This window comes from Euleptes europaea, chromosome 10 (genome assembly GCF_029931775.1).
Source record: "Euleptes europaea isolate rEulEur1 chromosome 10, rEulEur1.hap1, whole genome shotgun sequence".
Taxonomy (NCBI): Eukaryota; Metazoa; Chordata; class Lepidosauria; order Squamata; family Sphaerodactylidae; genus Euleptes; species Euleptes europaea.
Window position 1 is genome coordinate 18,894,065 of NC_079321.1, and position 23,560 is coordinate 18,917,624.

Sequence of the window (23,560 nt, forward strand, 5' to 3'; positions counted from 1 at the left end):
TTTCATCTTAGTACAAAAAGCAGCTCTGCATCACAGCCCACTTCTGTACCAGGCAAGCTTGCATTGGCTCTAATTGTTTCCTTTTCCAGAGCAATTGATTCTCCTGGGCCTTTCTTACATATCTCCCTGCCTAATTGGGATGCTCCTCATTTTACACATCGCTGGTTGATACAGGATAAGTTATTTGGGAAGACCAGCGACTCGCTCAACCTGTAGATTCATGCTGCTGCTTGAAGGCACTTGTGCAAGGGTGTAATTAAATGTAAAACAAAAAATGACAGCCCTTTCTCCCAGTTATTCACATTAAGCCGGGGATCGCCAACCTTTCTGAGCCTGTGGGCGCCTTTGGAATTGACACAGAACGTTGGACGCAGCTTACCTTCAATCTCACAGTGAAGATCCTTGTGCTGTGGTGGCAGCTGCTGCTTAAGCAACATTTCTTAAAAATCTGCTCAGCGAATCAGATCTCCAATACCAGGTCAGAAGCCTTGCTGGTATAAAGCTGCTAATAATAATAATAATAAGAAGAAGAAGAAGAAGAAGAAGCAGCAGCTTACAATCACCTTCCCTTCCCCTCAACAAGATACCCTGCGAGGTAGGTGAGGCTGAGAGAATTCTAATAGAGCTGTATCTTACCCAAGGTCACCCAGCTGGCTTTTATGTGTATGACACACATGGTGGGTGCCAGAGAAAGTGTCGGTGGGCATCACGGTGCCCATAGGAACCACGGCAGGGACCCCTGCATTAAACGAAACACAAGGAGGGGAGAAGATGAACGGCAGGAGATGCAAGAATTTTTGAGCACAGGGATGATCAGTATGCAGTGTGGGTCGCACGGCTTGTGTCATAACGAGGCTTCCCAGAGCTTTGATTGTCAGCCACAAAAGAAAAATGTCCCTCATGAAGGAGCCAAGGATCAATGAGGTCTCTCAATAGTCCTTTATGGGAAAAGTAACAGCATGTACTTTCTGAACAGCCCAGCTGATGCTATGTTTTCCTCGGCACTGGAGACAACAGAATATGGCAAAGCAAAATGGTCTGCTTGTTTGGCTCTACTGAGAGCTGCTGTCTGAGGCGAGATGGTCTGGGATCAACTTATCCCTTATCTGACGGGGATCAACTGATCCCGGTATCTGTCAAACCCTGAGTAGCACTGACGCTGAAGATGAGGGATTGAGATCACTGGCTGTTAGCAGCAGTGGATCCTGCCTCTGCCACAGAGTTTAATCTCTCCGGAGGGAGACCCCTGACACACAGCCTAGTGAAACCCAAAAGATGATATCACTTTAACTTGATCTACCAGGAGGTGGGTATGTTTAGCCTGAAGAGGAGAAGACTGAGAGGGGATATGATAACCAACTTCAAGTACTTGAAGGGCTGTCATATAGAGGTGGTGAGCTTTCCTTCCCTGGAGGTTTTTTAGCAGAGGCTAGATGGCCATCTGTCAGCAATGCTGATTCTATGACCTTAGGCAATTCATGAGAGGGAGGGCATCTTGGCCATCTTCTGGGCATGGAGTAGGGGTCACTGGGCGGGAGGTAGTTGTGAATTTCCTGCATTGTGCAGGGGGTTGGACTAGATGACCCTGGTGATCCCTTCCAACTCTATGATTCTACCACCCACAGCATTTTGAATCTTCCTGTCCTCTGCTCACCAGTGACTACAACCTGCCCAGCAAGAACTCCCAGAAAGCCACTAGAATACAAGTTGGGAAACTTACCGGTAGCCACATAAGTAACGTGATTTTAGCAATGGTTGCCAATGTGAAATATGAATGGTTGCAAATGTGCCAACAGTGGGGTGGTGGGGAGGCTAAATCTGCTTCTCTCTGCCTGCTTTGGTCACAAGCAGAAAAGAGCCGGGGTGCATATGGAAAGCAGAAAAAACCCATTGCATATCTGATGCAGTCCTCATATTGTTCCTGAACAAACATGAGGACTTTGTGATGTGTAGATAAGCCCTAGAATCTACCGCTCTTCAGCAAGAGGGGCAGAGAGGTGAAACCTCAAGGGGAGGGGCTGTGGCTTAGTGGCAGAGCATCTGCTTGGCATGCAGAAGGTCCCAGGTTCAATTCCTGGCATCTCCAGTTAAAGGGACTAGGCAGGTAGGTGAGACCCTGGAGAGCTGCTGCCAGTCTGAGTAGACAATACTGATTTTAATGGACCAAGGGTCTTATCCAGTATGGCAGCTTCATGTATTCATGTGTTCACTGGGAGGGTGAAAGAGCTCTGTTGGTTCTTAGCTGTGGCAAAAGGCAGCTGATTGGTCCCAGTGATCTGTCTATGGTGCTGAAGTTATGTTCCTGGCTGCCTTTGTCCTGTGAACTGCATTCCTGGCCTTGGGCAAGATACTGTTATTATTGCATCCTACCTTTCACCTCAAGTGGGATCCAAAGCAACTTGCATCGTTCTCCTCTCCTCCATTTTAAAGTCACAACAACCCTGCGAGGTAGGTTAGGCTGAGTGTGTGTGACTGGCCTAAGGTCACCCGCCAAGCTTCCATGGCAGAGTAAGGATTTGAATCTGGGTCTCCCAGATCCTAGTCCAGCCACTATACAACGCTACACCTTGGCCTTTCTCTCTCTGACAGCCCTGCTGGACATACCAGATGGTATCTTACCTCAGGTTGGAGACTTCCTCCAATTGAAGTGGTTCTTCCTGCATGGCAGAAGAAGAAGAAGAGTAGTTTTTTATATGCCAACTTTCTCTACCACTTAAGGAAGAATCAAACCAGCTTACAATGGACACCCTGTGAGGTTACCGGTGGGGCTGAGAGAGCTCTAAGAGAGCTGTGACTAGCCCAAGGTCACCCAGCTGGCTTCATGTGTAGGAATGGGGAAACAAATCTAGTTCACCAGATTAGCCTCCGCCACTCATGACGGAGTGGGGAATCAAACCCACTTCTCTACATCAGAGTCCACCACTCAAAACCACCACTCTTAACCACTACACCACACTTGCAGTATCTGGGAGACCCAGGTTTGAATCCCCATGGAAGCTTGCTGGGTGATTTTGGACCAGTCACACTCTCTCAGCCTAACCTACTTCACTGGGTTGTTGTTGTGAGGATAACATAGAGTAGAGGAGAATGATGTAAGCTGCTTTGGGGCCACACTTAAAGAAAAGGAGGGGAATGAATGAATGGAATAAAATGGGTTGGAGGAAGGCTTCAGCTGTCCCTTAGTGCAGTGGTAGGATGCAGACCACCTTGTGGGGGCTCCCCATGCCACAGCTGGACAATCCCATTCCCTGTGCCAATTTTCAAGTATAGAAGAAGAGGTGTCTTTGCAATCTGTGTCTATCCTAGTGCTGATGACTGTCTCAAGAGAGAATATCAGGTCTTCATGCAAGAGGATGGGGATGACATTTAAAATAACAAGTCTAAGACCCAGGCACACAAATCAATCAGTTACATTAGGAAACTTGATTGATTAAAAAAGCATCTCCCATCAATCAAACGTATGTACTTGTTTAAAAAAAAATAAAGCTGTTTTTAATACAAGAGCTTGCCAAAAAGATAGAGAAGCAGCATCCCTTGGGAAGAGGCACTCCTTCTCCTTTCTCATAAAAGAATGCCTGTTCTGTGGTGGGGCCTGCAAAGACAGATGCCAGTATTGTATCAAAAGCAAGAATGCTTCCCTTCCCTCCAGAACTACTAGTGTAATTCCTTTGAAAAGGGATGCAAACAGCCATGTTCAGCCAGCCTGCAGGCAGGCAAACAGAGCATGCAGTGAGAGACCCAAGTCAGCACCATGGCCAGTGATAGCACAAATGCAGTGGAAACTAGACTAGGCCCTGTGGAAATTGAGCGCTGCTCCACACTGGCCTACAGTCCACGGAGGTGGCAAGAACCATCCAAGAATATCGTGTCTTATGTTCTCCATTGAAAGGAACTGTTCTCCATTAAACTCACCTGTTCTCCAAGAATAAGGGACAGAGAAATTGCATCCGCAAGTTCCAAGGGTACTAAAGGAACTCACAGATGTAATTTCTGAGCCTCTGACCATTATTTGTGAGAATTCTTGGAGAACAGGTGAGGTGCCAGAAGATTGGTGGTGGGCAAATGTTGAACCCATCTTCAAGAATGGGAAAAAGGAGGATCCGGGTAACTACTGACTCATCAGCTTGACATCTATACCTGGAAAAGTTTTAGAACAAATCATCAAACAGTCAGTCCTTCAGCATTTAGAAAGGATAGCATTGATTACTAAGAGCCAGCACAGATTTCTCAAGAACAAGCCATGTCAGACTAACATTATCTCTCCTTTTGAGGAACTTACTACCTTGTTGCATCAGGGAAATGGTGTGGACATAGTTTATCGTGATTTCAGTAAAGTTTTTGATAAGGTTTCACTTGATATTCTTGTGGACACATTGTGGTTTGGATCCTACTACTGTTAGGGGGATCTGTAACTGGTTGACAGATTTCACCCAAAGAGTGCTTGCTAATGGTTACGCAGCCTCTTGGAGAGGAGTGACTAGTGGAGTGTCTCAGGGATCTATCCTGGGCCCTGTGATGTTCAACAACTTTATAAATTATTTGGATGAAGGAATAGAGGGGATGCTTATTAAATCTGCAGATGATACTAAATTGGGAGGGGTAGCAAATAAGGTAGAAGACAGAGTCAGGATACAGGATGATCCTGACAGGCTGAAAAACTGGGCTAAAACTAATAAAATGAATTTCAACAGAAATAAATGTAACTTTCTGCATTTAGGCAGGAATAATCAAATGCATGATTATAGGATGGGGAGACTTGTCTTGGCAGTGATATGTGCAAAAAGGATCTAGGAAACTTACTGGACGATACACTGAACATGAGTCAACAGTGTGATGTGGTAGCTTAAAAGGCAAATGGGGTTTTTGGCTATATCAACTGAAGTATAGTATCCAGATCACTTGAAGTGATGGTATCGTTTTACTCTGCTCTGGTTAGACCTCACCTAGAGTATTGTGTTCAGTTTGGGGCACTGCATTTTAGAAAAGATGTAGACAAGCTGGAACATGTCCAGAGGAGGGCAACAAAGACGGTGAGGGGTTTGGAGACCAAGTCCTAGGAGGAAAGGTTGAAGGAACTGAGTATGTTTAGTCTGAAGAGAAGACTGAGAGGGGATATGATAACCATCTTCAAGTACTTGAAGGGCTGTCATATAGAGGATGGTGTGGAGTTGTTTTCTGTTGCCCCAGAAGGTCAGACCAGAACCAACAGGTTGAAATTAAATCAAAAGAGTTTTCAGCTAAACATTAGGAAGAACTTCCTAACAGTTAAAGAAGTTCCTCAGTGGAACAGGCTTTCTTGGGAGGTAGTGGGCTCTCCTTCTTTGAAGGATTTTAAGCAGAGGCTAGATGGCTATCTGACAGCAATGGTGATTCTGTGAGCTTAGGCAGATCATGAAAGGGAGGGCAGGAAGGGTTGTGTCAGTGTTTGGCTCTCGTGGCCCTTTCTTACATGCCCAGGGTAATTCTGATGACCATTTTGGGGTCAGGAAGCAATTTTCCTCCAGGCCTGATTGGCCAAGAATCCTGGAGTTTTTTTGCCATCTTCTGGACATGAAGCAGGGGTCACTAGGGGTGTGGGGGAGAGGGTAGTTGTGAATTTCCTGCATTGTGCAGAGGGTTGGACTAGATGACTCTGGAGGTACCTTCCAACTCTATGGCCCCTTTCAGATTACCATTCTAAACCAGATGTTATCCGTTGTTGGCCCGATTCCAAGTAAAGTGATACAGGGACAGGCATTTTATACAGCTCATTTCAATCCATCTATGAGCTGTTACTAAAGCACTCTGAAGTGCTTGGGCCATTTCAAACAATATTGTGCTTCCCCCCACCACCTTTTTTCATGGTATATTCTGTTTCGCCTTTTTTAAACATTCTAAGATTAGTATAGCGTTATAGCACCATGGCAATCAAATGTATATGAATGCTTGTGATGTAGCAATTCAGTGCTATACCACCAGCATTTGGATGCATTGGATTGCTATGGTGCTATAGCTCTATAGCACTAATCTTAGAATGCTTAAAGAAAAGCCAAAAAAGAATGCGCCAGTTAAAAAGAAAGGGGAAAAGCAGTTCTTTCGAAAGCGCTCCAGACGTTTTAAACAGCACATGGCAGTGACTCAGAAGTGCAAGGAAGAACTGAAAATAGAAGAAAGCAGTTTTCATTAAAAAATGGCTGAGTCCTGGGATGCCAACAGGACACATGCGGCTTTGTCTGAAAAGGTTAAAAAAATCTGTTGTGTCTGAAATGACACAAACAATCCATTAGCAGCTGCCTGCTCAAATGGATTATAAGGGCAGTTTGAAAGGGGCTTATGTTTATACGGTTCTATGGTTCTAAACTGTTTTACATTAAACAGAACAACCATGAAAAGAAATCAGTAGAGCTGAAGGAGTTTTTGGGAGAAGCATCATTTGGGTCTGAAGACAATAGCAAGGAAACCTTCTCAGGAGAAGGGGGCTGCAATTTCTTGGGGTTTCTTTCTTAATTACTTTATTTATAGCCCACTTTCCTCACTGAGCCACAAGACCGTGTAAAACTATGCAACACAACAGCTCGAGGCATCTACTAAGCAATGCAACACGACCAGGATTACAAAATTAGAAATAATGCAAAAAAGAGTCTCAGACGTGGTACATCAAACTCTGCAGAACACGGAATCGCAAAAGCAGAGAACTACGTAGTAACAGTAGGATGACACATACAACAAGTAATACAAAGCATAAATAGAGGGATACAGTCCTGTTCCCTTTGTGGAAATCTTTGCCTTGGCAACCATTTCCTACGATGGTCCAAGGCACATCATCAGCGGCACCTGTAAGCAACTGGATCAAAGTTTTGGACCACAACATGCATGCCTTGGCCTTTGCAACCCCCTCCAAGATCGGCTGGAGCCAGCTTTGTAAATTTACTTCATTTCTGTTGGTGTTCAGTGCCATCAGCTGAGGTCTGGGAACATCGGTTCCTGGATGTAGGCAGGGACTGGTTGTTCTATTTGAACAATCATAGAAAATGGCACAGCAGGAAAGGAAGTTCCCATCTCCAGGACATCCTGTGCAAAGCTACTGTAAACTGATTCACTTGATTACACAGATTCAGTAAAAAAGAAGAAGAAGAATCTGTGTCCATATTGCATAATTAACTAATCTAATGAAGCTCAAGAAGGGGGGAATGCAACTGAAGAATTCAAAGCTGAATGTAATTAAATCAGTCACACGGAAAGCGCCGGCCACATTCCTGGGTTGTGAACTGATGGTGTATTGTCCAGTGGTCAATTGCATATTATGTCTCTGCCAACTTCATGCACCTGATGAAGTGGGCTCTGACTCATGGAAACCTGTATCACAATAAACTTTAAGGTGTCCTAAGAGTGTTTTGATTACAGTCTGTGAATCTTTGAGCAAACCGGGCTTCCTCTCAGTTATTCAAGTGCCTCTTGCAATGGAAACACAGTGCAGACATCTTACGCAAATGTGAACTAACTCCTGTTGGTTAACGTTGTAAGACTTTGGCCTTATATCAAGTGGGTGGGAAAGAACAATGTAATCAAGAAACTATGGTCATTTATGCATGGGAGTTTTACCTGAGGTTCGTTGCTGGCTGGACCTAGGGTTGCCAACTTCCAGGTACTAGCTAGAGATCTCCTGCTATTACAACTGATCTCCAGCTGATAGAGATCAGTCCACCTGGAGAAAATGGCCGCTTTGGCAATTGGATCTATGGCCTTGAAGTCCCCTCCCCTCCCCCAAACCCTGCCCTCCTCAGGCTCCGCCCCCAAAACCTCACGTTAGTTTCGAAGAGGGACCTGGTAACCCTACCCACACTTTCCTGTTGGGAATCTCTGCACCAGCAGCCTCCAAGCTCAAATCAAGTCCCAACCCCTTTAAATGCTGCTTTGTCACTGGCTTACTTGTAGTGCTTACTGTGACAGAAAATCCCCCCCCCAAAAAAACCCAACTGCCACATAAAAACGCATTTTAAGAACAACAACATAAAAAACAGAGCAATCTGAAAGAAAGGCGAGGAGAAATCCAAGCCTCGGTTTTAAAAAGCCTTTCTTCTGTTCAGAAAGAGCTCCGAGGAAGCAAGAAGCAGGAAGTATTTCAATCCCCACCTCTGGACATGCTGCTTTGTAATTGGCTGTGAGCGAAACCAAGCTTGCCTGCCCCACCCTTTGCCTTCTACACAGGGATTTCACCAGGGCTTTGCTCAGGGAAGATGGAAAGGTTGGGTTAACAGAAGAATGGGAAGACCCGGACATTGCAAGGGCTGGCTGCAAGGTCATCTCTAATGGACTGAAAACTCATGTATAACTCCAAAGAACAATCGATTCAGATCAGGGGTGAACATGAGTGAAAGTACCCATGCATAAACGACCTATGACAACCTGTTCCCTGTGAGCCCTGTATGTTCTAAAATAGTTCTTCAACCATCTCCCTCTTCTCACCCGTCAAGCCATTGTATTGTGCTTTTGATGTACTACATTGGTTGTCTTGCTTTTGGGAGAAAGCAGGTCTCTACATGGTGATCGCTGACACATCTCTAGATCCTCCTCCATTTTATCCTCACAACCAGGTCACCCAGCAAGCGTTTGTGGTCGAGGAGCATTCAGTCTTTGTCCTATTGCATTGTTTACGCTGTCTGGTTGAATTGTCTTATGCTGTCTGGTTGAATGTTTTCTATATTTTGTTATCTACCTTGAGTCTCAGTGAAACAGGCAGGCGATAAATGAAGGAAATAAACAAACCTGGGTTTCCCAGACCTGTAAATAAACAAATCTGTGTTTCCCAGATCCTAATTCAGCACTCATAAGGACGTAAGACAGGCCATGCTGGATCAGACCAAGGTCCATCAAGTCCAGCAGTCTGTTCACACAGTGGCCAACCAGGTGCCTCTAGGAAGCCCACAAACAAGATGACTGCAGCAGCATTATCCTGCCTAATATAATAGGCATGTTCCTCTGATGGGGTATATTCTACTCACTATACCATGCTGCCTCTCTAGTTGCTAGCCTTGGAACTGCCTGGGGTCCTATAACTCACCTCCAGCCACTCCTGAGGCTGCATGTGACAGATGAACTGACATTCTCTGCGTTGGCTCCACTTTCTTGGGCCTACCACTAGAAGAACTTAGTTCTGCCCTGCAGGCACCTGGCCGAGACAGCACACCATGCTCAGGCCCAGGAGTTAGAACATAAGAAAGGCCATGCTGGATCAGACCAAGGCCCATCAAGTCCAGCAGTCCGATCGCACAGTGGCCAACCAGATGCCTCTAGGAAGCCCACAAACAACATGACTGGTTGGCCACTGTGTGAATAGACTGCTCAACTTGATGGGCCTTGGTCTGATCCAGCATGGCCTTTCTTATGTTCTTATGTGTTTCTTGCCTGCTTAGTACCCAGAGGGCAGGCAAAGAATGAGCTTCAGCCCACCAAGCCTGGATCTGGAGCTTCACCCAAAGGAGAAAAAAACTGGCCCTCAGTGCCTGCCTTCTAGTGGTGCAGAGGAAGTTGCTGCCTGTTTTGCAACCCCACAGAAGCTGGTTTGAAACTTGCCACAGCTTGTTGGTATTGTTAAGGAGGCCATTCTGTTAAATCTTTGGAGGAATGCCACAAAATTCACCATTAACACATTCAACAGTCAAGCATATCATATCCTAAGGTGTCATCAGATGCAAGCTGATCAATTGGCCTGTTTGGTTGGTGCCAAACAGCCACAAAACCTGGCAGACAGGTTCCCCAGGGTTTTTTGCAAAACCGCACATGCCCCTAGGCGCTGCTGATTCAAACCAACCAGTAGCCATTAGCATCCCTAGGGACTATTTAGACAAACACCAAAGAGAAAGATTTTATTAAAAGGCAGCATTCACGTATGACCGATTTATGTGATTTATGACTGATTTAATCGTCGGTTTAAATAATTGTCTGCTGAGCGGAGCAGATATGCAGCAAGGATGGGGAGGTAGTAGAATCCAATCAGGCTGCGTGAGAACATGCATGCATGAAAAGCTGACTGCACTCTACTGCAGGGAAACAGAGGGATACAGTGAAGCAACGTGCCAAACAGCCACAAACAGGCTGACGAACAGTCAAACCAATCATGGGGGAAATGATCTCCCTGCTTGTGACAGGCGGAGAGGATGTGAGCCAAACCAGTGGGTGTTTGAGCATCCCTGGGGGAAAAATATTTCCATTCCTCCTTTGCCACCTCTCTCTTCCCTCCAGAGAACAAGCATTCTTTCCCTAAGTATGAGCAGAGTCTCTCTTCTGCAGGTGGGCAAAAAGATGTTTCTACCCAGTCTCAATCTGGGGACCTTTTGCGTGTTAGGCAAACGTGATAGCCACTACACCACAGAAACAAGCCCTCTGTTCCTTCTGGCCCAGCCCTGCCCAGTTCTGCTCTGCTCATGTCGTCTGTGCTTTTAAAAGGTGGTGACTTTATTGTTCACTTACAACCTCTCTCTCCCTCCCATACCGCAAGTGCAGCTGGCATCCTTCTCTGGGGAGGCAAGAATTTCTGCTCAGTTTAATCTGAGGACATTTTTAAGATGAGCAGAGCAGGGTTGGGCCGAGCCAGCAGCAGCAGGACTCATTTCTCATTATGTAGAGCAGTGGTGGCATGTAGAATGGTATAGTATAGCCCAATCCCTTCAGATCTTGGAAGCTAAGCAGGGTCGGTACTTGGAAGAGAGACCTCCAAGGAAGACTCTGCAGAGGAAGGTGATGGCAAACCACCTCTGTTTAATCGCTTGCCTTGAAAACCCCACTATTTTTTATTTATTTTATTTTATTAGATTAGATTTTTATCCTGCCCTTTCCCTACCAAGGTAGGGCGCTTAGGGCGGCTGATGAAAGGAGTACTGAGGGTCGTCAGGCAATGAGCAACACAGACCAACACAGGGAGGTTTCTGCAGTGTAGTGATAATCACATTGCCTCACATGCAAAAGGTCCCTGGTTTGAAGCCAGGCAGAAGCTTACTAAGGTGCCCCTGTATGTGAAGAAGAAGAAGAAGAAGAAGAAGAAGAAGAAGAAGAAGAAGAAGAAGAAGAAGAAGAAGAAGAAGAAGAAGAAGAAGAAGAAGAAGATGAAAGGAGGAGGAGGAGGAGGAGGAGGAGGAGGAGTTGGTTTTGATATGCCAACTTTCTCTACCACTTAAGGGAGACTCAAACCGGCTTACAATCACCTTCCCTTCCCCTCCCCACAACAGACACCCTGCGAGGTGGGTGGGGCTGAGAGAGCTGTGACTAGCTCAAGGTCACCCAGTTGGCTTCATGTGTCGGAGTGGGGAAACAAATCCAGTTCACCAGATTAGCCTCTGCCGCTCATGTGGAGGAGTGAGGAATCAAACCCGGTTCTCCAGAGCAGAGTCCACCGCTCTTAACCAGTACACCACACTGCTTTGAGGTGTGGTGAAGATTGGCTGCCCCATTTCCCAGGTGCAACCTATGTCACTCAGCTAGGAGTTAGAGAGATCATCTTAAGGTCCTCCTGGGTTCAACCCTTGGCTTTCACACACGAAGCTGCCTTATACTGAATCGGACCATTGGTCCATCAAGGTCAGTATTGTCTGCTGGCAGACTGGCAGCAGCTCCCCACCATTTCAGGTGGAGGCGTTTCACATTACCAACTACCTGATCCTTAACTGGAAATGCTGGGGATTGATCTTGGGACCTTCTGTATGCCAAGTAGATGCTCTACTGCTGAGCCACAGCCTTCCCTCCTGTCAAGTCCTGGTGACCTCCTGTACCTTTTTTGCTGCTGCTGCTCCCCCCCCCCCAAAAAAAAGCATCTGTGAACCATGGCCCATTTTGTTTTGCAGGAAACACCAACAAAAGGGTCAGTCTCTTGAGCCTAAGGATGCCATCCTGCATTGGCTACAGCCCTTCCTTCTGCCAGCAGAGCTAGCAGAGAGCCAGCGTGGTGTAGTGCTTAAGAGCGGTGGTTTGGAGCAGTGGACTCTGCTCTGGAGAAATGGGTTTGATTCCCCACTCCTCCACATGAGCGGCGGAGGCTAATCTGGTGAACTGGGTTGGTTTCACCACTCCTTCACATGAAGCCAGCTGGGTGACCTTGGGCTCATCACAGCTCTCTCAGCCCCACCCACCTCACAGGGTGTCTGTTGTGGGGAGGGGAAGGGAAGGTGATTTTAAGCCAGTTTGATTCTTCCTTAAGTGGTGGAGAAAGTCGGCATATAAAAACCAACTCTTCTTCTTCTACTACTACTACTACTTCTATCTAAGGTTAAGGCTGCCGTGCAGCCATATTTTCTCATTTTCACGCTGGACTTTACACAGTCTGGCCGCTTTTCATAAATCCCTGCGGTGAGTTAAATGGCAGCAATAACCCTTGTTTACAACAGTGCATCATTCTGATGAGTGGATGCTGTTTGATTTCGTCACTAAAAATATATCTTTTCATCAGGCCCCAACATGTGGCCTTACCCACTGTTCCGTCTTTCCGCCTCTGCAAGTTAATCCTGGAAAGAAAGAGCTCTAATCGAGCCGCCTGAGTTACTCCTGGACTGGTGCTCATTTGGGAGAGAGAAAGGGGATACATAATTCCACCATGTCTCCAGTAACATTCTCTGTATTATACATCAGAAGTGTCTCTGCTCTTGAAAGTTTAATCAAAGACCAGTCCCACAATTCTGGCGTGCCTCAGCCACAATCTACTTAACAATCTCTCCTGTGGAAATGCATCCCCGCGATGACTCTTTAACCCCACCCCTCCGAGGAAAAAAATAATCCTCAGATCCCTTTTTTAGAAGTTTCATCCCTCAGGAAGCCAGGTGGCCATTATTATTTTAAGGTTCATTCCTTGATCCATTTCATCGCAGATACATAAAACCTAATGAATGTTGCCTTCCTGGCTTGCCTGCTCTAGATGATCCCTTAGTTTTAAAAAATGTAGATCTGGCTAAAATATTTGTGTATGTGTACTGCTAAGGCTGATGTTACCACAACGATCACTTTAGCATGGACAGCCGCTACCCCAGATAACCATCCTTTTCCCCCAAACGCATAATTTTGCTTGAGAAAATACAGATACAGGTTACACAGACATCCTTTAAGGCAGGGGTGGGGAACCTCAGGCCCGGGGGCCATATGCGGCCCCCGAGGACATTTTTTGTGGCCCTCGGGAGCTCCGGGGCCCTGCTGCAGAGGTGGGGCGCAGGGCGGCCCTCCCAGAGGGTGTTCCTGGCGCCACGGCTTACAGCGGCACTGCAGCGCCCTTTGGACCTCCTCTCGCTGACTGTCGGCTGTTGAGCAGCGAGAGGGAGGGGGAAAGAGGCTGGCGGCTCCTGGTGGGAGAGCATATGCAAGAGCTGATCGGGCTTCAGGGGGGCCCTTTTGTGGACTGGGGAGGAGAGGGCATGGAGACTGGGGCCCGGTCGCGCGGGGCTCTGTGTGCCGCCGTGTGTGTGTGTGTGTGTATGTATGTGGGGGGGGGGCAGGGGAGGCTGGGGCCCGGTCACGCGGGGCCAGCGTGTGTGTGTGTGTGTGTTGGGGAAGGCTTTTCTCTTTTTTCTTCCTCTTTTTCTGTCACTCTTTCTCCTTTCTCTCCCTCTCTTTCTCCCTCTTTTTCTGTCTCTTTGTCTCCCTCCGTCCTTTTCTTTGTCTCCCTCCGTCCTCTTCTTTGTCTCCCTCTGTCCTTTTCTTTCTTTCTCCCTCTCTCTCCATTTCTTTCTCCATTTCTCTCCCTCCCTCCCTTTTCCTCTTTCTCTGTTTTCCTTCCTCCCTGGCCGATCGACTGTGGGCTGCGCCCCCCTGGCACCTCGTTTGCTCGGGCCCACTGCTGGCTGCCCTTCCGCCTGGGAGGGGGGAGTGGGGGCACCCTGCAGGCCTTCTCTGTGTGGCCTCCCCTGGGGTTGCCAACCTCGGTGGTGGCTGGAGACCTGGCAACCCTAGCCTCTTCCCCCCCCCACCAGGAGATCTACACCTGGTATGGCCCCTGAATGATGTCATAAATGTGCAAATGGCCCTTGGCAGGAAAAAGGTTCCCCACCCCTGCTTTAAGGCTTTGTTTGTTTGCTTGTTTTAAGATTTGCTTTAAAATGGGCAGAGACACTCCCAGGGGTAGGAGCACTGCTTAAGTTGACAGTGTACCAGAAAGCTTTCTGTTGCATTGTGGCTCAAAAACAAGCAAAACCCCATGGGATGTTCCTTAGGAGGAGGTGCTAGTGTCCTGACCTACTGATTTATTTTTAATTTTTTTGCTGTGAAGGCACAGCTGACCTATGGTGACCACAAAGGGTTTTCAAGGCAAGAGAGGTGGTTTGCCATCGTCAGGCTCTGCGTAGCAACCCTGGTATTCCTTGGTGGTCTCTCGTTCATATACTAACTAGGGCTGACCCTGCTTAGCTTCCAAGAGCTGACAAGATTGGGCTCGCCTGGGCCATCCAGGTCAGGGCACACCTAGGGCTGCCAACCTTCAGGTGGTGGATGGTGATCTCCCAGAATTACAACATACTACAGAGATCAGTTCTGCTGAAGAAAACGGCAGCTTCAAAGTGTGGTCTCCTTGACATCACACTCCTGCTTCCTGCCCTCCCCAAATCTCCAGCCTAGAGTTGGCAATCTTAGGTACATCTATGAACTTAGCTACCACCAATGAAAGATGGCTTTGAGACTTGGGGGTGGGATTTGGGTACAGAGTGTGGGAATGAACACAAGGATAGAAAGTCTAGAAAAACACACATACCTCTTGGGTTTTCAGTTTGATTTGTGAAATCCACTGATCTTTGCCTGAGCTGCCTACTGTAAAGGGCCAATTCTACTCTCTAACAAAAGGGAAATGTAGCATAATATGGTAGGCAGAGTTGGCTGTGCTCATCATAAACCCAGCAGTGCAAAGACACTGCCATGCACCATTGCCACCACACCCGAGGAGAGAATAGCTCTCCCTAATTTTTAACAATGTCCGACCCCCTAATTTGTGTGGCAAATACAAATTATGATTCAAGTCCAGCTATTTCTGTGGCTTTCTTCCACCTCTTACAACATGTCCACTCTTTTTAGTTTTCCTTTGTCTCTCCATAGTTAAATTGTGGAACTCGATAGTTAAATTGCATAACTCCCTGCCCCAGGATGTGGTGATGGCTGCCAACTTGGAAGCCTTTAAGAGGGGAGCGGACATGTTCATGGAGGAGAGGGCTATTCATGGCTACTAGTAAAAAAGGATACTAGTCATGACGCATACCTATTCTCTCCAGGATCAGAGGAGCATGCCTATTATATTAGGTGCTGTGGAACACAGGCAGGATGGTGCTGCTGCAGTTGTCTTGTTTATGGGCTTCCTAGAGGACCCTGGTTGTTCAATGTGTGAACAGACTGCTGGACTTGATGGACCTTAGTCTGATCCAGCATGGCCTTTCTTGTTCCCTTCCCATAACTTTCATTGCATTGGGGTGACACCAAACGTTGTCATCACATTTGCAGAGCCATTCTAAGCAGTGCCAATGGACTTAGAATGATGTCTGCTTAGAACTGCACTGCTAGGATCCTCCATATTCCCATTTGTGGAACAGCCTTTCTGCTTGGCACTTGTGAGCAAAATGTGCCCTCACCTTTCTGGGAATCAGTACTTAAAAGCTTATCTTCCCCAGTTATTGTGTTGTACCTGTTTTCTGAATCATGTGCAAGGTGGAGTTGTATACACATGTTTAGGGTTTGTTGAACACATGAAGCTGCCTTATACTGAATCAGACCCTGGGTCCATCAAAGTCAGTATTGTCTGCTCAGACCAGGAGCGGCTCTCTAGGGTCTCAGGCAGAGGTCTTTCACATCACCTACTTGCCTGGTCCCTTTAACTGGAGTTGCCGGGGACTGAACCTGCTGCATGCCAAGCAGAGGCTCTACCACTGAGTTTTTAGATGCAATCATTGCATGGTTCTCGTGGTCCCTGGAACCACTAGAGGTGGAATCTTGATTTCTACTGTACTGTGTAGCCATGCCTCCGTTTCCGCTCCATGCTTCAGGGGACAAATCCTTCCAGAAATGGCATCCGGCTCTGCAGCATCACTGGAACATGGAAGAAGTAAATGTTACTATGACCAGGCACACAACAGGATTGTGATGTCACGTCCTGCTACAAATGGAGGCAACTGGTAAACCAGGAAGATCTAACATTATGAATGCTGCTTGTCTGGTGCAGTTTTTGGGTTCATCATAACGGAATGTTGGCTTTGGCGTTCTCCTGCTACAGACTTTACAGTAGCTGGTCACATTCTGTTCTGATGGAGCTGTCTCTTGACACAACTTGTTAACCATGGCGTAGATTATTGATTGGGTTAGATCCAACCAGCATTTCCACAAGTGAAAAAGGGATGAATGTCCCATTTGAGCACCAAAAATGGTTTGTTGAGGATCATGAGACCCTTGAGGACAGAAGACGCAAGGGGCAGGTGCTGCCTGAGGAGGGAAATTGCAATCATGTGAAATAGCTGGGTGGGCCCAACCTATTGTGTTGTATCAGAGCAATCTGAGGGGCAACATTAGACATCTTAATCTGAACTGACCATGAAATGAGGTTGCCAAGGGAATAGCTTTCATGCTTCATGAGAGCCAGCATGGTGTAGTGATTAAGAGCAGTGGTCTCTAATCTGGAGAACCGGGTTTGATTCCCCACTCCTCCACATAGGGTTGACAAACTCCAGGTACTAGCTGGAGATTTCCCACTATTACAACTGATCTCCAGCTGATAGAGATCAGTTCCCGCTTTGGCAATTGGACTCAATGGCATTGAAGTCTCTCCCAAACCCTGCCCTCCTCAGGCTCCTCCCCAAAAACCTCCCACTGGTGGCGAAGAGGGACCTGGTAATTCTACCTCCACATGAGCGGCAGACTCTAATCTGGTGAACTGGATTTGTTTCCCCACTCCTACACATGAAGCCTGCTGGGTGACCTTGGACTAGTCACAGTTCTCTCCAAACTCTCTCAGCCCCACCTACCTCACAAGGTATCTGTTGTGGGGAGAGGAAGGGAAGGCAATTGTAAATCGGTTTGAGACTCCTTGAAGGTAGAGAAAATTGGGGTATAAAAACCATCTCTTCTTCTTCACTCAAATCATCTACCAACAGGGGACTTGGTGAAGAAGCTTAATGCTCTTTCTGTCAACAGGGAAGCCTCTAAAATGGCTGCAATAAACTGACTCGCTTCTTTCGTGACCTGGCTGCAAGCGTAGGGAGGCTATACTTTCATCAGCTCTCCTAGGCCACTTTGGTTCTTTATGTACAAAATGGTTCCTCCTCAGGAACCTCTGAAGCAGCCTCAATCTGATAACAGCAGCAGCCACTTATGTTTTCTGCTGTATACTGCCATAATCATTTCATTTACTCTCCCAAAGGGTGAGTGTTGTCATGGTTGAGTCATAGTGTTGCAGTGAATCTCCTGTGAGTTCTATGCAGTCTGTTGCTGTCTGTCTTCCAAAGATCAGCTCCCATACAAAAAGGCATTGTGAAGGCAACGATTTTCTGAATCATCTGGGTGTCCACCTGTAGGGAAGAACTATACAACAACTACTTAGGTATGAAAGTAGCCTCTAGCTTTCCCACAGAGATGAGACTGATGTTTTCCTATGTAAAACATACTCAGCATTGACTATTCTCTGCAGTTGTACAATCTCAGTTACCATGATGCTGATTCTCTGGCTAGTCAGCCACTAACCCACCTCCCATTTTCAGGGTGAGATTGTGGAATGAATTCATACGTCTAGCCATACCTGAACCTTTGCTCCTCTTGTCGTGGTGCAATACTGAGGTTCCAAACATCACACATGAACACATGAAGCTTTCTTATACTGAATCAGACCCTTGGTCCATCAAAAGTCAGTACTGTCTACTCAGACCAGCAGCAGCTCTCCAGGATCTCAGGCAGAGGTCTTTGACATCACCTTCTTGCCTAGTCCCTTTAACTGGAGATGCAGGGGATTGAACCTGAGACCTTCTGCACGCCAAGCAGAGGCTCCGCCACTGAGCCACAGTCCCTCCCTCACTTATGGTCTTGGTCGATCCCTTGCTTAGGGAAAGGGGTATGGCTCAGTAGCAGAGCATTTGCTTGGCATGCAGAAGGTCCCAGGTTCAATCCCTGGCATCTCCAGTTAAAAAGATCTAGTAGTAGATGGTGGAGAAGACTTCCACCTGAGACTCTGGAGAGCTGTTGCCAGTCAGAGTAGACAATACTGACTGTGATGGACCAAGGGTCTAACTCATTATAAGACGGCTTCATGGGCATTCATGTGTGTGCAGTCTCTGTCTGATCAAAGACCTCTAAGACCTGATGGGCATGCTAGACTTTTCAGTGGCTTTCTGAGATTCTTGTGCATGAGATGTTGGTGATGTGATTGAAGCATGGGCCGGATAGGTCTGACACACCAATTAAAGATGTTTTTATGATGATACTTTCTGGGTGGTTCACCCCGACATGCAAAATATCTGCTAGCTTTAGACACAAACAGGAAAGACAAAAACTATCATTAAATATTTTTGTATAATTACCAAACCTCAACAAAAATGATACAAGAGAAAAGGCTGGGCTTGGAATCTGCCTAACGTTAGGGGGACTGAAAGGGAGCCCTTTTCACTGATTCCCCTCTATTGTCCCCCCCAAAGCTATTTCTGGGGGTCACCGTATGCCAGGAGCAGTACTGGGGGGGGGGGGCATTTTGGGATGCAGCAAGTGAAAGAGGCAGGGGAAGTCATACTCTGCAGACAGAAGTCCTTCCATCGGCAGAAATTTTAGGTGGGATCAAAGCTCAACATTCTGAGATAACAAAGTAGCTTATCAAACAAAAGCTGTCTACTCGTAGTTAGAAGGAAAGGCCATCTTTAATACAGTGTCCTTAGCCATTTCAGTGTGGCATACAGAATAATCTATCGCAGCAAACACATCCAAGTCAAAAATGGCTTCAAATCCCATCAGGGTTGCAGAAGCCCTACTTTTAAAAGACGCATTGACACTGATTTCAACTGAGCCCTGTCATCTTGGGTTGTTAGTGTTTCTTATCGCTACGAGGAAAAAAATCAGGGTGGTTCACCCTGAAATGCAAAATATCTGCTAGCTTTAGACACAAACAGGAAAGAAAAAAAACTATCATTAAGTTCCTTTTTCATCAAATTTGACACAGGGAGGAAAGGGGCGGGCGTATCTCTGCAGCTTGCGTGGCGATGTACTCTCTTCAGTTCTCAGCCTCACTAATTAACTGGGAGGCAAATTTTAATTTCTGATTAAAGCTTGTGTTGATTATTCTACTTGGCGAAATGCACAGCTTGAATCAACGAGACTATCAGTTCAACCCGCAGCTGTTCACATGACAGCTTCCCAATGGTTCCATTCATTCCTAGCTGGAAGGTTCCAGATTGTAGGGATGAATGGTCACTAATCACCTTTTCAAGCCCTTACCTTGGTGCCCCCACAAAGGTTCACCATATTCTGTTTTCTGTCCAATGGTTGCATGGGGTTCCAATACTATGGATCTATATCCTGCTTGTTTTCTCCATGGAGACACAAAGCAGCTTACAATACCAAAAAAAAAAAAAAACCCAATAGAAGGGGCATCTGAATAGAGAGCAGATGTCTCTGTCTCCCAACTGCAACACTCTGACTAAGAGCCTTTCAGCTCCTGCCTCTGCCTCTTGTAATCCTATGAGATTAGCCCTCCATTGAAGTTTAGGGGGAAACTGGGGGTTTCATACTTATTTGGTGAAAGAACGTATATGCCAGATCTACAGAGACCCGTTTGAAGTGGCTACTGACCCTTAGTTTCTGGTTAAGCTTGAAAATATAGGTAAAACAGACAAGACAGATAGCAGGCCATGGTCTTTACCCTGTGGGTTGCTATAGTCCCATGGGTCACAGAGCCACACTTTCTGAGTCACCAGCCCCTAGAGAGTCACCATTTCTTTTCTCCTCCAGTGTTATGCATATGTACAAAAGCTCTCCCTTCCCTTAACCTGCTCCCCTGCCAGTCAGTCCTCCAATGTTCCAGTGCCTTTGCAATCACAAAACTTGGCTACTTGAATGCAGGGGTTTGCATAATGTGAGCCAAAGTTATTTATATTTCAATATATGTAAGTACTTTTTGTTGCAAATGCAGAAAAGGGAGCGAAGAATCCTAAGAAACAGGAGTTTGAAAATGTAATTATTAACTCTCAAAGGTTTTTTTTCAGATTTATTGTATTTTGTTAGAGCTAGAATGTCAAGGGCAAAGCTTTTATCTTTCAAAGTACTGAAACAACTTATAATATGAGGTACAGCCGGAGGTATGAAAATCTTTGTATTCAAAGGGATCTTATCTTTTGGGTCAGAAATGTTCCTTCTTCTCTATAATGTGTATCATGTCTTTGAATGAATTCCACTTTGGCACAAAAGTAACACTAGGGTGTGCATAAGGAGGGAAGGTGGGAAGGTTTTCTTCCTCAGCCTCTTGCACCTCTAGCTGCATGACCAGTCTGGGCAATGATGACCAACACAAGCAGCAACCAAGGGAGCATTTGGGACAGTTACACAAGGCTCCAAAAGCAAGATTGTAAGAGGTACTGAGGATCTGAATGGAATGATTTCAGATATTGTTTTATTTGGAAGGGGGGAATAATTATGTGTGTGTTAAGTGCCGTCAAGTCGTTTCCAGCGCCCTTATGAATCAATGTCCTCCAAAATGTACTATCCTTAGCAGCCTTGCTCGGGTCTTGCAAATCGAAGGCCATGGCTTCCTTCATAGAGTCCATCCATCTCTTGTTGGGTCTTCCTCTTTTCCTGCTGCCTTCAACTTTTCCTAGCATGATGGTCTTTTCCAGTGACTCTTTTCTTCTCATAATGTGACCAAAGTACAACAGCCTCAGTTTAGTAATTTTAGCTTCTAGGGTCAGTTCAGGCTTGATTTGTTCTATAACCCACTGATTTGGTTTTTTTTTTGGTGGTCCAGGGTATCCGTAACACTCTCCTCCAACACCACATTTCAAAGGAATCTACAAAGGAATAATTAGCACACTTAAGTAGGGTTACCAACCTCCAGGTACTAGCTGGAGATCTGCTAGTACAACTGATCTCCAGCTGATAGAGATCAGTTCACCTGAAGAAAATGGCCCCTTTGGCGATTGGGCTCTAAGGCATTGAAGTCCCTCCCCAAACCCCGCCCTCCTCAGACTCTTCCCCCAAAACCTCCAGCTGGTGGCGAAGAGGGACCTAGCAACCCTGCACTTAAGCCATTGCGATAATAGCAACCATATCAAATCCCACCTTGGTAAAGTAACTAGCAGTGTACTCAGAAGTAACCCAAAAGACAGATTGCAAAGATCTCTCATAGCTTACTGCTTTCCTCCTGAAGGAAATACATACTGCACCGTCATCTCTGCGCCCCTTTCAGTGCTAAGATAAGACTGCAGAACCCCCTTTATATGTGAAGGAGGAACCTCTGGAAGAAATGCACATGGCTGTCACAGTTGCATCTGCTTTCTCTGCTTTTAACTATTACTGTTAGCCGCTTTGATCCATGAGGAAAGGCAGGATATAAATGTTGTAATCAGTAAATAAAAATAAAATTAATAAGAACAGGATATTTGGTACAAGGAGATGGATAGCCACCAAGGCAGTAAAAACTGGAGCACAACTGAAGTAGAATCATAGAGCTGGAAGGGGCCATACAGGCCATCTAGTCCAACCCCCTGCTTAATGCAGGATCAGCCTAGAGCATCCCTGACAAGTGCTTGTCCTGCCTCTGCTTAAAGACTGCCAGTGAGGGGGAGCTCAACCACCTCCCTAGGTAGCTGATTCCACTGTCAAACAACTACTGTAAAAAAAAAACTTCCTAATATCCAGCCGGTACCTTTCCGCCCTCAATTTAATTCCATTATTGTGAGTCTTACCTTCTGCTGCCAACAGGATCAGCTCCCTGCCCTCCTCTAAAGTGACAGCCCTTCAAATACTTAAAGAGAGCAATCCTGTCCCCCCTCAACCTCATCTTCTCCATGTTAAACATTCCCAACTCCCTCAGCCTTTCCTCGTAGGGCTTGATCTCCAGGCCCCTGATCATCCTCGTCTCTCTCCTCTGCACCCTCTCAGTTCTCTCCATATCCTTTCTGAAGGGAGGCCTCCAGATCTGCACACAATGCTCCAGGTGCAGCCTGACCCATGGAGTGTACAGCGGGACTATTGACATCTCATGATTTGGATGTTATGCCTCCAAATTGCAAGATGTCATAGTTCGGCTGTACACCGTATCGGTCAGGTCTAATACAGGAAGCTGATGCTTCCGTCCCTTTCCATAGCCACGGATGGGTCCTGGATCAACAAAGTGGTACTCTCCTCCAGCTGGAGATGGGCGTGTATAAGGCTGCCAGTAGGTGGCGTGAAGAAAAATTGTCCTGTCCCTTGACCAGACACTTAAAGTGTGGAAATGAGAAGCTGAATCTTTTCACAGAACTGAGGCAAATAACATCACCTGGTAAATAACGTTATGTTAAGACTGTATTAAAGGGACAGGACTTTTTTCCCCTCCAGGTCTTTTCTCAAGAAGATTAGGACAATACAGTCTGTCCTCCCTGTATCCTCAAATCCACCATGGGAGGTAGGTTGCACTAAGAGAGAGAGGGAGATTTGCCAAAAGTCACCCAGAGTTTCATGGCTGTGTGTCAGAACCTGCCCAGGCCCTGCCTTAACCTGAGAGAATATCTCCTCAGAGGATGAGAAAGACTCCTCGAGGGCCGTGGAGCCCCTATGGTCCTTGTGAGGCTCTGTACACCCCAAAACCTCCAGAGGAAGACCCCTGGAAATGGGTAGCTGAAGCTTTCCATGGCATGGAGGTAAAAATACAATCTGGTAAATAACATCTCTTAAGCCTCTATTAAAAGAGAGTCATTACTATGTATGGGTGTGAAAGCTGGACAGTGAAGAAAGCTGATAGGAAGAAAATAGATTCCTCTGAAATGTGGTGTTGGAGGAGTGTTACGGATGCCGTGGACGGCCAAAAAAACAAATCAGTGGGTTATAGATCAAGTCAAGCCTGAACTGACCCTAGAAGCTAAAATGACTAAACTGAGGCTGTCGTACTTTGGTCACATTATGAGAAGACAAGAGTCACTGGAAAAGGCAATCATGCTAGGAAAAGTTGAGGGCAGCAGGAAAAGAGGAAGACCCAACAAGAGATGGATTGACTCAATAAAGGAAGCCACAGCCCTCGATTTGCAAGATCTGAACAAGGCTGTCAAAGATAGGACATTTTGGAGGACTTTCATTCATAGGGTCGCCATGAGTCGGAAGCGACTTGACGGCACTTAACACACACACAAAAGAGAGTCAGCGTGGTGTAGTGGTTAAGAGCGGTGGTTTGGAGTGGTGGACTCTGATCTGGAGAACCAGGTTCAATTCCCCACTCCTTAGGGTTGAAATCCCGCCAATCCACCAGGCTGCCCCCCGACCAGCTGAGGGCCGGCGGGCAATGCATGCACGCGCACCCGCAAGACACGTCTTCGTCACTTTCGGGTTTACCCCGAAGCGACGCGGACACTCTAGCAACCTCCGCAGAAACTCTGTGGAAACCATAGAGTTTTGGCAGAGATTGCTAGAGCTC

General features: G+C 46.5%; 1 non-coding gene across 1 annotated transcript; it reads right to left on the reverse strand.

The window, feature by feature from the left end:
• Window positions 1–10,282: 10,282 nt before the first annotated feature.
• On the reverse strand, window positions 10,283–10,355 carry TRNAV-AAC (transfer RNA valine (anticodon AAC)). Its single transcript has one exon. It is a non-coding gene; the product is annotated as a tRNA-Val (tRNA).
• Window positions 10,356–23,560: the final 13,205 nt, after the last annotated feature.